Source organism: Lontra canadensis, unplaced genomic scaffold, assembly GCF_010015895.1.
Source record: "Lontra canadensis isolate GAN:19392208 unplaced genomic scaffold, GSC_riverotter_1.0 scaffold93, whole genome shotgun sequence".
In the NCBI taxonomy this organism is placed as follows: domain Eukaryota; kingdom Metazoa; phylum Chordata; class Mammalia; order Carnivora; family Mustelidae; genus Lontra; species Lontra canadensis.
The window spans coordinates 6424420-6438792 of record NW_022631087.1 but is presented as its reverse complement, the minus strand read 5'-3'; positions in this window follow the sequence as shown (position 1 = coordinate 6438792).

Genomic DNA, 14373 nt, shown 5'->3' with positions numbered 1-14373 from the left:
CCTCAGCCAAACCTCACTAGCTGACAGCCTGAAAGGAAAAACCAGTAACACTCCTTCAGAAATAAACTGTTCTTTTCAACGGCATCCTCTTATCCAAAGAATAAGTTTTATTTTATAGCCTCTCCGTTTTGTCCACCTGATGTTATGTCCTCAGCCTCTTTTCTTCCAACTTGCAACATCACAGGCGATGGTACTATGAAATAAACCAGCAAACGTCTATGCCCCGAACCTTGCTCATCCACAACTGACACTCCCCTGGCTCGAGTCAAAATGGCAGAAGGGCCCAATGACCCCCATTCACATTCCCCCTCTCCCTGCGTCAGTGTGACTTGTATAAAGGCTACACGACAAAGGTCTGGGTATTGCCAGCTTCTTGTTTCAAGGGGAACATTGTGCTTGGGCACATTTTATCTACAGAATCCATTGAACTTGACATCGCTGGATACTTACTTAGAACAAATACAAACGAGCAGGGACCACATCAAATATTCAGCACACACAACGTGAATCTGATGCAAGCACTTACCACCACCTGCGCCCCTGACAACCTGCCCTGATGTCAGGTTCCTGACATATCCACTGTTCAACCAGGTAAATTCAACTCATCGGAGGTCAGCGAGGCCCGGCCCCCAGCCTCTCACGCACACTTTTGTGTCTACACTGGCTTTGAGGAGTCACCAACCACTCGCTTCCTATGTTTCCAGTTGATTTGGCGTTTTAGAGGCAGCATAGATCAATTGGAAAGTGAATTATCCCTGGTAGTGACTAATAATAAGATAATAAAGTTATAACCACCTCAAAAAGTGTGTAGGAGCTGGAGAAAATGTGGCAAGAGCGGAAAAATTGAATCAAGTTATGCAAAAAAAAATTAAAGTGGGTGACTTTGCAAGAAGGCAAAGAGCAGTTAATTTGGCTTCGGAATTAAATTATTCCTCTGTTACAGACGAATTTAGCCGGGCAAAATGTAGGAAAATGTATTTAAATGATCATTGAGGTAATAAATCCAATAAATCGTTTTGATCCTACTGAGTCTCTCGGTTCCTTTGTTTGAACCTATAAATGCCGTACCACAGTCTGCAGTAAGATCTCTCCGCACCACTGTGCCTACACCGCCTTCCACCTCACCAGCCGCGCTCCAGCCCCACCAAGACTCCGGATTCTGTCTCGGAGTCTTTGCACCTGCTAGTCCTGTGCTTGAATGTCCTTCCCAGATCTCCACACAGCCTCCCCATCTTTTTTCAGGTCTCGGCTCCTTGGAGGGCCCTTCTCTGGTCACACCTGCTGAAGGGGGACTCTGCCCCCTCCTCCTCCCACTATTGGGTGACTGGTCTTCTTTCTCTCTTTCCCACAATCCTACCTTTTTATCTTTCATAGCCCTTCCTGCTATATGAAATTATTTTATTATACATACTGTATCATATTATGTATTACATACATAGCTCTTCATTTATAGTTTCATTGGAATGAACAGATGTAGAAGTAGAACATAGCAGGGGCGCCTGGGTGGCTCAGTCAGTTAAGTGTCTGCTTTCAGCTCAGGTCATGATCTTGGGGTCCTGGGATCGAGCCCCACATCGGGTTCCCTGATCATCAGAGAGTCTACTTCTCCCACTCCCTCTGCCCTTCCCCACCCCATCTCATGCTTTCTCTCTCTCTCACTCCCTCTGTCTCAAATAAATAAATAAAATATTTTTTTAAAAGAGAAAAGTAGAACACAGTGTTGACAGCAAGGCCTTGGGGTCAGAGAGCTCTGCTCCCACCAGCGGGGATCCTGGGCAAGTTACCGAACCTTGTGGAGACTTGTTTTTCTCAACTGGGATGATAATACCCACTTCGTAGGGCTTCCTATGGACTGAACTGTGCCCCCTACTGTCACCACCACCACCAAATTCATGTGTTGAAGCCCTAACCCCCAAGGTGATAGTATTTGGAGGTGGGGGTCTATGGAAGGAGCTCTCAGGATAGAATCATGACCCTTGAAAGGAGACACCAGAGAGGGGCGCCAGGGTGGCTCAGTGGGTTAAGGCTCTGCCTTCAGCTCAGGTCATGATCTCAGGGTCCTGGGATTGAGACCTGCATCGTGCTCAGCGGGGAGCCTGTTTCCCCCTCTTTCTCTGCCTGCCTCTCTCCCTACTTATGATCTCTCTCTGTGTGTCAAATAAATAAATAAAATCTTTTTTAAAATTTTTTAAAAAGAAGAGATCAGAGAGCTTGCTCACTCGCTTGTTCTGTGCTGTGAGGACACAGCAAGAAGGTGGCCATCTGCAGGCCAGGAAGAGGGCTCTCCCCAGGAACCGAGTCTGTCGGCGCCTTGATCTTGGCCTTCCCAGTGTCCTAAACCATGAGAAATAAATGTCTACGGAATTTTGTTCTAGAAGCCCCAGCTGACTGAGACAGGGCTTTTTCGAGGACTTGATGGATTAATGGATGTGAGGCAATTAGAATAATGCCTGAAACATAATAAGCTCTGTATGCGTTTTTAAAACTTTTTATTATGGAATATTTCAAACACAGACAAAGGTAGAGAGAGTAGTATAATAAATATTATACTATGAAGCCATTAAACCCTGTGAAACCATCACGGAGCTTCCATAATGATCAATTCAGCCTTATTTGAGCTGTACTTCCATTCAGTTCTCCCACCCCTCGCTTACTTAGAAACGGATTCAGACTTCATATAATTTTATCTGGAAATATTTCCAGATGCATCTCTAAAACACAGGGACTCTTGGTTTTAAATCTAACCACAATATTGTCATCACACAGGAAAAGAATGAGCACGATACCATCGTCACACCCCAAAGCCGAACTTCTGTCTTGGCCTTGGCTACCCCCAGACCTAGATTAAGGTCTGGCATACAGTAGGTGTCCAATAAACAGGGGTTGGAGAAAACCAATGATTCTTTCTCTTTGCTTCAAGTGTCTATGAGAGTCTCAGTATCCCTGAGGCTTTCTCTAGTTAGAGTCGTCTACTCTGTACACACGTTCGTGTTAACTTCCTTTGAGCTTGCGTTGGTCTTTAATACCTTCTATAGTCCTGGAAGAGAAGGGCAGCAATAGCATTCAACCAATATCTCCTGCTCCCCAGTTAGTTGCTTGACCCCACGTAAGTCACTGGGCTCCAGGGGTGGCCAGCATGCCATTGACTAGAATGATCTCAAAGTTCATCTGGAGGAAGGGAGACCTGGTAATAACCAGATCCAATGAAAGGGAAAGTATCAGGGAAGAACACAGTTTACTAGAAGTGAGAACGAATTGAGGCCCCTGTTAACCAAATTCAGTTGGAGGTGGTGGGGAAGTGATGGGGGGAACAAACCGAGAGAGGAGGACTAGATCAACATATTCACGGGGATTTAATATGGGGCAGAGACAGTACTGCAGTTCAGTTGGAAGAGGGGTAATTGTTTAATTAATGAAATTTGCACAACCAGCTCTCTTTTGCAAGGAAGTTGAAACCTCATTTGACCTCAGATGGATCAAAGTGTTGACATCCAAAAAATAAACCAAAACAATAAATATCTTGGAGGAAAATGTGGAAGAGGACAGGGTCAGTCATAGAGCATTTAAAAACAAGAAAGTCGGACACCTGGGTGGCTCAGTCGGTTAAGCATCTATCTTCAGCTCAGGTCATGATCTCAGGGTCCTGGGATGGAGTCCTATGTCAGGCTCCCTGCTCAGCAGAGAGTCTGCTTCTCTCTCTCCTGCTCCCCCTGCTTGTACTCTTACTCCCTCTCTCTCTGTCCAATAAATAAATAAATAAATCTCAGAAAAAGGAAAAGAAAACAATAAAGTAGTATGTAAAAAGACAGCTTACTCTCCAAAATTACTTTTGCAGGAACAGATTCCATTCACAACATCAATATGAAAATAAGGAATTCAAGTATAAAGCTATTTGGCATTTTGCAGCATATACAAAAATTAAATCATTATGTTGTGCACCTGAAACTAATATAAGGTTATATGTCAATTATTCTTCAATTAAAAGAAACTATTCCCAACATAGTTGTCAGATAAAAAGTTAATATTTATAATAGACAAAGAGCTCTTATAAACGGATAAGAAATTCACAAAGAGGATTGCGTCAAAGGGTAAGACTCAGGAAGACAAGGTGCAAATCCAGACAGCCAACAAACACATGGAGAGAGGCCCTAACTCACTAGTTGCACGGGAACTTGAAATGACAGTAACTGTGAGATTTCATTTTGTCCCCTTCAGACTGGCAAAAACTAAAAATACTACTAACACCTATTGCTGGCATGGATGCGGGGAAATAGACTCATAAGATTGTTGTTGGAAAGGTGACAATTTACAGCATTGCTGGAAAGTGATGTGAAATTTTTAAAAATACATATACCCTCCAACCGAGCAATCCCACTCCTGGGTCTCTAGTCCATCGAAATAAAAGCTCCAGCTGCAGGATACGCATACACGGGTGGGTCCTACAGCACTGCTTACAGGCTCAGGGTGCAGGGGCCGACAGGAAGTAGAGTGAATGCCTGTCCGTCAAAGACCAGATGAAGAAACGAGAGTGACTGCTCACTATGAAATATAATGCTTGTAATGCATTACAGGAATGAATTAGGGCTGATCCAGCTGACTCAGAGCGTCACAGGAGTTGCTATTTGAATGATAAAGCAAGATGCAAAAGCGGGGGCCTCCTAGGACCCTGCTTTGTGAAACCGCACTCAAGCCCCACACGTGCGCGTGCGGGGCACGGGAATAGGAGCAGGTGGGGGTTGACGGGCGCACTGCTGCAGATACTTATGATTGTGTGAATGCCTAGAAATACACAGGATATTAACATGGGGATGAAAGGGATGGGAGAGAGAAATGTGTACGGAGGAGGGAGACAGGCCAAAGGAAAAAAGAGGGGGAAAGAGCTAGCATGGTGATGTGGTCCCTGTTAAGCCCTTCTGCAGATCATCTGCTCGCCAATCCCAGTGGGGAGGTGAGAGGAGATGTGTGAGAAGGGGTAGCACCAAAGGGCCTGGCTCGATCAGAGGAAGAAGGGGAGCATGGCTGGAACTTGGGGTATACGTGGGGGTCGGGGGCTATGGAGGGAATAAAGCAGATGAGATTGGAGGAGACGCGGCCAGGCCTCACAGAGTGTAGACCCCACTGAGGATTCTCAGCAGGGAGATGCTACCATCTCCCACCTTTGCTGGGCACCCTCTGTGTACCCTCTATGCACAGCTCTAGGTGCGTGATCTGAATTAATCCATACTATCTGAGGCGGCTGTGTGATTTCTCCCATTTCCAAGCTGGAGGAATTGAGCCTCTGAGAAGGGAAGCATCTTCCCCGAGATCCCTAGGACTCTAACCCCGTCTTCTAGCTCTAGACTCTATGTTGTTCCCCCTACCCCATTCAGTGTGGTCTCCGTAGCTAAGTACAACCCACTACATCAAGGGTTAGGACTAGGTGTGAGGACAGCAAGAAAGCAAGAGCTCAGCAGATGCCCACCTGTCACTGACTCAAGGAAGGGGAAGGACAGGTGCCCCGCAGGACCTCTCCCCTCTCTGGGGCAGAAACTCTACACGGGCAGAGCTCTGGGCAAACCATCATGAATCTGCCGTTTGCTGCTTGACTTGGCATGTTCCCCTCCCTGAGCCTCAGTTTCCCCAGGTTTTCTGTACTATTAAAGGACGATGAGGCTGGCACACAGTAGGCAGTCAGCAAATACGAGACCCTACAGCGTAAGAACCTGAGGGCTGGCATCTTGACTCTCTCATTTCCTGGCTGTGTAACCTTGGGCAAGTTGCTTACCCTCTCTGTGCCTTGGATTCCCCATCTGTTGAATAAGAACTGTGACAGACCTCCCCTGGAGGGCTTGCTGTGAGGGTCACGGGAGTTCACGTGACCTGAAACAGACCTGGTGCACAGGCCACGCTCAACCAATGTGGGAGCTGGGTGGTCAACAGAACCCCCGTCATTGAAGAAAATGTGCTCCTTTAACATTTTTGCTCCTCATCTCTCTCCTTCCCCCCAGGCCCCCACCACCATTTATCAACCAACATGTACCGAGAGCCTGTTTTGTGCCCAACTCTGCGCCGGATGGAAAGGACAGAGCAATGCTCACGAGGACAAGAGTGCAGCCTCCCGTGACCCAGGACTGACCAGGAAAGACGAGGAACAGTGTTTGCAGCACAGGGAAGTGATGTCCCAGGGAAAGAAGCTCAGGGTGTGCAAGAGACTCCGCTGACACCAACGGGGGCGTGCACAGGCGCACAGGGGTTGTTGAAGAGAACGCTACATCGGGGAAAGACAAACTTGACACCCTGCAAAATTCTCCGAGGTCAGGAGGCGGGGTCTTCTCTACCTGCCACCACTGATTGTCCCCATCAGGCCTGGACAACGGGTGCTGGGCCACATCCGGTAGGCTTTGGACCTGGCTACCCTCCCTGCCCACCACAGAGCCCCCTTTGCCATCTTGACCCCTCCTACAAGGAGTCAGGTCAGCTCACTTACAGAATCAGCGATGAACTTGGTAGAGCATAACAACCAATTGTTCGTACTGAAAACTTCCAAGGGGGAGACACACACTCGATCAATCTTCATGATGACAACAGCCCCATAAAGTCACCATGACGCGCATTTTACAGATAAGCAGACAGAGGCAGAGAGGGGGAAGAACCCATCTCAAGCTCACCTAGCTTGTGGGGCAGGCGTGAATCAGGATTTCTAGCCCTTGGCCCTAGCACCCCCCAGGTTCCCCACATTCTGGTCTTTGGGTCAATAGCTCAATATGGTACCAGCTCCTCCTTCCCTTATACCCAAGGCCTAGAGAGAGAACTCTGCCAGGCTCAGAACTCTTCCCTCTTAAGCCATTCTTGGGTGTGATTAATGCCCCTTTAAGCCCCTTTAAGTTACGGAAGCCCATCCCTAAAAGGCAGGACCGTCAGCTTTGGGACTGCTAGTCCACTGAAGGAAGAGGCAAAGGTCACCTCCTCCATGAAGTCCTCCCCCCTGTTGTTTTCTGGGCTGTCCTCCTGTCCCACCGTGGACTGCCCTCTACCACGCCATCTTCGGGCATTGGTTCCTGCCAGTGACGGCCTTAGTTTTGCTCACTTTTGTGTTCTTCGCACAGAGCTCTCCCCCAGCTAGCACTGCTCTTGATTCAAGACCCTCCCTGATCTGGCCCACCTCCCCTGCCAGCGTGATCTCTGCCAGTCCCTCCTGGCACCTTAGCAAAACAGAATTACCTGCAGTCCCCCCCCCACACACACATGATAGCAATTAAATAATCAATTTGTAATCAATTACCCAAGGTCTGCTTCCTGGGCATGTGTGATCCTGGGGGCTGGGACCATGCCAGTCTCACTCACTATGTGCCTTGGCACATAGCAGGTGCTCAACACCAAAAAAAAAAAAAAAAGTTAGAGGATAAAGATTTTTTTTTTAATAAATGGTTTGCAAAAATCACAAACACCTCTTAGGTTAGAAATAATTAAAAGATTGAGGGATTGATTTTCTAAATCTTTTTTTTTTTGCAAGTATTTATTTTCTAACAAATTCTTGTTGTGGGAACGTTTCACCTCCCCTGTCTTTTCAACTACTGTTCCTTCTGCCTGGAAAACTGTGCCTGGCCTTCTCTGTCCCTGTCTCCTGTTCATCCTTCCAGACCCAGCTCCGCAGCCACGAAGTCCCAGAAACCCTGTGCTGAATACCCAGGTGACACTGCCTTGCCTTCCTCGCCGTGTCCGCGTGTCCCCCTCTGCCCTCCGTCCACATCATACTGACTGCCACCGGCAGGTCTCTCTCCACTTGACAGATTGCCTCTGAGCAGGGACCACATCTTTTTTCATTTTTGTATTTTATTCAAAGCACGTAACATCCAATAGGAGCTCAACATGTAGCTAATATTTATTTAGGGCTTACCATGAAGGAGGCACTGGAAGTACTTTTTTATTTCATTTAATTGTCAGCATAACACCTCGAGGCCAACGACACTGCCCCATTTTTCAGACAGGCCAGCTGAGACTTGGGAATGTCTGGTCGCTTGCCCAAAGCCACAAGGCTAGGGAACATCTGATCCCCATCCTTCGGCTCTTGTGTGGTCCTGCCCCGCCACTCAGCAGCCCCTCCTCTGGATCTGCCCAAAATCTACAGAGAGAGGAGTGCCCTCCCTTCTCTTTGCTGCTTGTCACCTTTCCAAGTTCCACTTTGCCAGGGGACCTTGGAAGCCCACCCCCCCCTTCCTCCCAGAAACCTCCAGCACCTTCTGAAGACACTGTTGGCTTCCCTGTGCAGAGTTCCAGGCCAACTCTCCCGGGATGTTCCAACCAGGCCATTCTGATATCCTGCCTCCTCTTGCCTGCTGGAGCCTCTGTTTCTCTTCCTTCTAGCCCAGGGGCTTTCTCAAGCAATACACAAGTATTTGGTGAGCACCTGCCATGTGCCAGACACTGTGGGGCCAACACTGTGGGGGAGGCAGGGAGGATAATAATAACACGGCCAGACCCTTGTCCTTACACTAGAACTCAGAGGATAGATGTATACATAAGGTGTGTGGTGCAGCGGTGCTACTAAGGGTTAAGGAGAAAATTTCAGCAGGTAAAGAATGAACGATGATAGAGGAGGGGCAGGTGGGTTTCTCTACCCGGTGGTCAGTTGGGTCTCTGAACAGACAACTGTGGGAAGGAGGGACTGAATCAGCTGCCAGGGGACAGGCATCCCAGACACCAAAACTATGATGCAAAAGCCCTACGGTGGATGTGGAGCCGTGGGATCCAGGCATGGAGTCTGGATTAACTGGAAGAGAGGAGAGAGGGAAGGAAGTGGCAGAGGAAGGACTTCGAGGTGGCTGAGCCTGGTCATGAGGGACACCCAGGACCCATTCTCTGTCCCCTCCCAAACCTGCTTGTCCGCACACAAGACCTCCCTCTCACTTCTTCCACCACTGGATTCCCCAAAAAGTCACTGGAAATCGCCTTTTCTCCCTGCCCTTCTGCCCTACTGTCTCTTGTTTTACCTCTGCATCTTTATGTATCCTCTTTATTGTATTATTTTTTTCTACTTTGTAACTTTCTGATTGATTTTCTATCATCCTATTCTCTACCATGGCTCGGTTCCTGGAGAAACTGCACACCGGCCGGGGACCCAGGTTGGGGGCAGCACTTCGGCGATTCCGAGCTCAGACTGGGGCTGCAAGTCCCAGGTGCGAAAGCCACTTCCTGTGGGACTTCCGGTCATGGCCACGTCCATGTGTGGATGTTCAGCTTCTGGCTCTCCCCAGGCTCAGGACTAACTTCATGTACTCCTTTACGAGATGAGCTGGTCCCACTCTTCCGGCCCTTTCCGGCAGTAAACACTTGGGTCTCCCTGAGGCTCTCTCCATGGCCTTCAGCACTGCAAGGCATGAATCCTACCTTGTCTCCTAGCATCGTCCTTCCTCCCAGCCCCACAGGGCCTCCCTGCAGTGCCTGCTCAGCATGAGGCTGAACAGCCAACCGCATGAGAAATCTCTGGTCATCCGTGGTGGCCTATGCTTGGGTTAAGAGAGCAGAGAGCAGAGGAGAGCAGAGCAGGCCCACGAGGGGCAGCGCAGAGAAGCCAGGCCAGCGCTGGCTTCCAGTCTTCCCACAGCATCTGGGGCCCACCCACACCTCCCTCTCCCCACCCCACCCGCCAAGTGTCAGGAGTTTCTAGAGGCCTGCTCCCACTATCTTCCAAATGCTTGTATCTGGTCCCTACTGTTTACTCTTTACAACCTTGACCTTATTCCTTCATTCAAAAAATATTCTCTGAGCACCTACAATATTTCCAGCACTTTCAAGGCATTGGGGATACTGTAGTGAACAGGACCAGTGTGGCCTGACATCCTGGGGGAAGCAGGTGGCTAGGGAGAGACTTCAGATAATAAACAAGAAATGTCAAGTTGTAAGAAACACTATGATGTGAACAAAAACAGGCTAATTGGGGCACCTGGGTGGCTCAGGCATTAAGTCTGCCTTCGGCCTGGGTCATGATCCCAGGGTCCTGGGATCGAGCCCTGAATCCAGCTCCCTGCTCAGCAGAAAGCCTGCTTCTCCCTCTCCCTCTACCCCTGCTTGTGTTCCCTCTCTCACTGTATCTCTCTCTGTCAGATAAATAAAATCTTAAAAAAAAAAAAAAAAAAAAAAAAAAAACAGGCCAATGGCGTATAGAGTGGCATGTTAAGTTGTGCAACCAGCAATGACTTTCTGGAGGTGATCTTTCAGCTAAGACCTGAATGATGAGCTGGAGATCCAGTGTTCAGGGAGGAAAACATTCCAAAAGAAGGAATAGTAAGCGCAAAGAACTTAAGGTAGGAAAAAACTAGGCACGTATTAGCCCCACTTACAAATGAGATAAGCTGAGGCACAGGCCAGTTTCTGCCAGGAAGTGGTAGAACGAGGATTCAAAACCCAACTCTGTCTGACTCCCTGGCCTGTCCTCTTCCCACTTCAATGCTTCTGCCCAGGCAAGGGCCACATGGACAGTGACCCCAATGGGTGCCCATTGCTCCGGTACCCCTATAGGTGACCTATCACCCTGGGCACAGTGGTCTCTCTGGAGTCAATCCCAGCCTTCCTTCCATTCCCATCAGCCACACCAACCTCCTGAGGTCCTCACACTGCTTCAGATCCCTTTGCATTTGTATGTGCTGTTCCTCTGCTCCAAATGCCCTCCTCTCTTCCTTGACCCATATGACCTTTTCTCCTGGCCTTTGAGAGTGAGCTCCTTAGCAAAGCGAAACCTTCTGAGATACTCCAAGAGAGAAAGAAATGTGTCCTTCTGAACTTCACTCATTCATTCATTCATTGGTTCTGCAAAAATATATTGTGGACCTACTATGTGCCAGCCGTTAAACAGAAATTCCAAATCTGGAGAGAAGTACCACAAGAGGATACTTCCCAGGGGGCTGTGGGAGCACGGTGAAGAATGCCACATACACCCCAGACCTTCCTTGGGCGGGGTCACACTGCCCCAGGAATTAGCCGTCTGCTTGCCAATCTCCCTGATTTGGGTATTTTAATCTCATCTGCCTCCCTTGCACCTCAGCCTATGGCCTGACCCAGAGCAGACATGCATTTAGACGCATGCATTTAGATTTTTGTACCAATAAGGTAATTCATTTTTATAGAGCACCTACTATGTGCTGGCAGGATTCCAGGTGTTGGAAATATAGTACGAACACGACAGACCAAAATCCCTGCATTTGCAAGGTTTTACTCTGGGAATGGAGTTGGGAATAGAATGTAATTGAATGAAGGACTGATAGTCCTAATTAATGAATAAACATGCGGAGAAGAGGAAGAATGGGAGCAGGGAGTGGAGAGGCAGTAGAACGTACCAGAACCACACTCAGGACCAAAGCAGAATTCTCAGTCTCCCCACACCCCACATCCAGCCCCCTCCAGCCTGCTTCTTTCTCAGAACGACTATCTCGGTGACATGCACCAGTATGGATTAATTTTCTCCCCAACACCCCCAAAACCTCCACTTCTTTCCATCCCCATTGCCACTACTGGTCCAAGCCACCACTCTGTATTCCCGGGAGCCCCGTCACAGCTGCCCTACTAGCTCTCTGCTTCCCTGTTTGCTTCTCACATGCCCTGTCCCCCCAGCCTCCTCTGGGTTGCTTCTTACCCTCCCACCTCCTTTCCACAGCCTCCATGTTCTGAGCCTAAAACATTTCCTGTCACTCTCTTTAGATCAGCCATATTTAGCATGATTTCCCTAAAACCGGCCAATCATCTTTTCCCGTCTGTGCATCCTTTTAAACCCTGGCCCATGCTGTTCCCTCAGCCTAGAACGTTCTTCCTCTTCTCAGTTCCTCTTCACCCTCTCACCTGCATCCTGGCCTAGCTCTTTCTCATTCCTACATCTCAGTTTAAGGACATTCCTCCAGGGGCAAGGAATGACCTAGGTTGGGTTTGGTCTCCATCACCTACCATACTCCTCGCCTCAGTGTGGCTTTTCCTTAGCTGTCTGCTCCTCCTGCTTGTCTTCGGGTCCTTGGAGGAAAGAACCACGTCTGTCCTGCTCAACATGCCCAGGGAGTAGCATGACGTTGGACACATAGTACATGGTTGATTTTTTGAACCAATAAATGAACTGTGGGGTTTGGAGCTAGCAGAACTTAAAGCAACCCGAAATATTCCAATCCCCATTCTTCCAGTTAACTTGATACATGAGCTTCTGCTCACTCACCTGCAGCATGAGATGTAATCTGCATTGACAAGGTTGTTGGAAAGGTAGGTGTAAGCATCTCTGTGAAAAAACCCAGCACCTAGAAGTTACTTCCTAAATTCTTGCCAAGTCTGTGGATGAGAAGTAAAACCCAGTGGAACACCCTCATTCAGATAGTTTGTGTCTTGGGTCAAGGCTAAAGTTAAGACATAGGCCCTCAGGCTCGGGTGCTGGACTAGGATCTCAGCTCTGTCACTCACTAACTGGGCAGCCTTGGGCCAGATACTGAAACCATGACGTGCCTTGGTTTCCTCATCTGTAAAATGGGAATCATGATCGTACATGTCTCATAGGGTTGTAGTGGGATTCAGCCCAGATCTGTGCCTGGTCTGTTGGCTTCTGTTACTGCTATTAACATGTGATACTGACAACCACATTGTAATGTTCCTCCCCTGGTCCTCCTTGACGGATGAAGAGAGGTTCCCAGAGAGGTTAAGAGACTGCCCAAGGTCAAAAATGAGGAAATGGCAGTCTTGTGCTTCAAGGCCAGGTCTGCTGTACCCAAATCCCATGTTATTTCCACTCCATCAAAGGAGCTCAAAATAGGCCTGTGGCATTTCAGCTAATTTCCTCTAAGCCTTTCCCAAGTAACCAACCGCAGGCACACAAAGCTGCTCCCGTAAGAGCACCCATTCAGCAGCTGCTAAGTCTGTGTGCCCGGTGGACCCAAACCATGTAATGGGGCTCACACTGAGCCAGCTCTTCCCAGGCAGCCTTGTTGGGTCTGCAGAAGGGACCTGAGGAGAAGGGTAGGTCAGTGAGGGGGAAGGGGGCGCAGAACAGGAGTTAGAGTGAAGGACGCTGGAGACCAAACTGGATGTAAAAGTGGGGAGAAGAAATGAGAGGCAAGCCACATTTATTGAGCGCCTACTGTGTGCCAGGCACATCACCCATCTCATACTATAATCATTCAGCCATTGCTATCAAGCATCGGCTATGTCTCAAGCCCAGCACGAGGTCCCCAAGACGTCATGATGAACAGGACATAAGGGCTCACAAGTCAGTGAGAGAGATGATGCCTTCACAGTGAAGTGTTGGAAATGGGATGGTAGAGGCCTGAGCACGGTGGTGGTGGTGGCAGCGGTGAAAAGCAGGGAGTAACTAGGAACCACTCCAGAAAGGAGGAGGAAGCGGTACCAATGCTTTTGTTTTATGTACGGTAGACCTGAGGCTCTAAGAAGCCAACTTATTTGCAGTCATGCAGTTAAGCAGCAGAGGTTAACCTGTGGCCTCAGGCCTGTTCTGTCTCCAGAAGTCTGCTCTGTCCATACTGACAGCCCAAAGCTGTTGCATTCCCCCCAACCCCTTTTCTTCTCTCAATGATGATCTGGCCAGGAGATTAATCAATGCTGCTAAAGCTGTGGCTACCGTCAGTGGCTAAGGTGTTACCAGCTTCTGTGGGCAAACTGAAGTTCCTGAGCCTCTGCTACTGATTCCCTTTGAGCAAAAGATTCAGGGGTTGGTCTGTAATGGGATGAGCGGATAAGGAGGACTCTGTCTCTAGTCTGAATGGACTTTGTGGACAGGTCAGAGGCTATCAAGGTGACAAGCATAGGAGAGGGCAAGCTGCTCAGTCCTGTGTGGCTTTAGCCAACCGTCTCTCCACTACCCCCCCACCCCCGCCAAAAGGCCTAACCCATCTAAGAGGCCTTCCTGCTTGTCCTTCACTTCCTCCCTACAGACCAGAGCCAAGAAAATCACCCACCCGAACCACCGGCTGAACCTGCTAAGTTCCCTGCTCAGTGGATCAGCACATTAGCCCCTCTCCCACCCCAATTCCCATCCCCGTCCTCAGAGGATAAGAAACAAAACTGGAGAAATCCTCAGTCTGCAAATGTCTTGCTCTATCCTAAAGGTACCTTAGCAGAAGTTGTTGAAACTGTCCTTCTGTTCTCCAGACACCAACACCGTCTCCCATATGCCAGGGGCACAGCAATTGCCCCTCGTAAGAGGCCTGCCCTTCTGAGGAAGAAACGGAGCATGAGAAAAGAAAGTTTTCTGCAGGATGGAGAAACAGGTCGGGTTTCTACACCGGTTATACCTGCAGACCAACTTCCTAAGGGAAGGAAGATAGACAACACCAAAAAAAAGTCTGTTTTTAATTCGATCACCTATCATCACATACTCTTTGATAATCACCAAATCACTGAGAAATTGTGATC